We start from the raw sequence: 1585 nt of genomic DNA on the forward strand, positions 1-1585 counted from the left end.
TTTATCTTTTTCAAAATTTGATTTCAAAATATCTTATCTAACTTCTTATCTTCTTATCTTTTTCAAAATTTGATTTCAAATCTTTTTCAATCAACTAACTAACTTTTTATTTGTTTCTTATCATTTTCAAAACCATCTAACTACTTTTCCCTCTCTAATTTTCGAAAATTCTCCCTCTCTTTTTCAAAAATTCTTTTTAATTATTTTACATTTTAATTTTAAACTTATTTTGTTTTTAATTTTCGAAAATCACTAACTCTTTTTCAAAAATTATTTTCGAATTCTTCCTTCTCTTTTCTTCTTCTATTTAATTATTTAATTACTAACACTTCTCCTCACCTCTCTTCATCCAAATCCGAATCCATCCTTCCTCTTTCTTCTACCCCTTTCTTCTTCTACTAACATAAAGGAATCTATATACTGTGACATAGAGGATTCCTCTTTCTTTTCTTGTTTTCTTCTCTTTCATATGAGCAGGAACAGGGAAAAGGGCACTCTTGTTGAAGTTGATCCAAAACCTGAAAGGACTCTGAAGAGAAAATTAAGAGAAGCTAAATTACAACAATCCAGAAATAACCTTTCAGAAATTTTCGAACAGGAGAAGGACATGGCAGACGCAAATAATAATGATAATAATGCAAGGAGAATGCTTGGTGACTTCACAAAGCCAACATCCAAGTTTGATGGAAGAAGCATCTCCATTCCTGCCATTGGAGCCAATAACTTTGAGCTTAAGCCTCAACTAGTTGCTTTAATGCAACAAAACTGCAAGTTTTATGGACTCCCATCTGAAGATCCTTATCAGTTTTTAACTGAGTTCTTGCAGATCTGTGAGACTGTAAAGACGAATGGAGTTGATCCTGAAGTCTACAGACTCATGCTTTTCCCTTTTGCTGTAAGAGACAGAGCTAGAATATGGTTGGATTCACAACCTAAGGATAGTCTGGACTCCTGGGATAAGCTGGTCACTGCCTTCTTGGATAAATTCTTTCCTCCTCAAAAGCTAAGCAAGCTGAGAGTGGATGTTCAAACCTTCAAACAAAAAGATGGTGAATCCCTCTATGAAGCTTGGGAAAGATACAAGTAGCTGACCAAAAGATGTCCATCTGACATGTTTTCAGAATGGACCCTATTAGATATATTCTATTATGGTCTCTCTGAATTTTCGAAAATGTCATTGGACCATTCTGCAGGTGGATCTATTCACCTGAAGAAAACGCCTGAAGAGGCTCAAGAACTCATTGACATGGTTGCTAACAACCAGTTCATGTATACATCTGAGAGGAATTCTGTGAATAATGGGATACCTCAGAAGAAAGGAGTTCTTGAAATTGATGCTCTGAATGCCATATTGGCTCAGAACAAAATGTTGACTCAACAGGTCAACATAATCTCTCAAAATCTGAATGGATTGCAACATGCATCCAACAGTACTAGAGAGGTAGCTTCTGAATAAGCTTATGATCCTGAGAACCCTGCCATGGCAGAGGTTAATTACTTAGGTGAACCTTATGGAAACACCTATAACTCATCATGGAGAAATCATCCAAATTTCTCATGGAAGGATCAACAAAAACCTCAACAG

General features: G+C 35.5%; 1 non-coding gene across 1 annotated transcript; it reads right to left on the reverse strand.

The window, feature by feature from the left end:
- Window positions 1-1009: 1009 nt before the first annotated feature.
- LOC127739930 (small nucleolar RNA R71) lies at window positions 1010-1113 on the reverse strand. The gene has a single exon (XR_008000672.1). It is a non-coding gene; the product is annotated as a small nucleolar RNA R71 (small nucleolar RNA).
- Window positions 1114-1585: the final 472 nt, after the last annotated feature.

Source organism: Arachis duranensis, chromosome 6 (genome assembly GCF_000817695.3).
Source record: "Arachis duranensis cultivar V14167 chromosome 6, aradu.V14167.gnm2.J7QH, whole genome shotgun sequence".
NCBI classification, from domain to species: Eukaryota; Viridiplantae; Streptophyta; class Magnoliopsida; order Fabales; family Fabaceae; genus Arachis; species Arachis duranensis.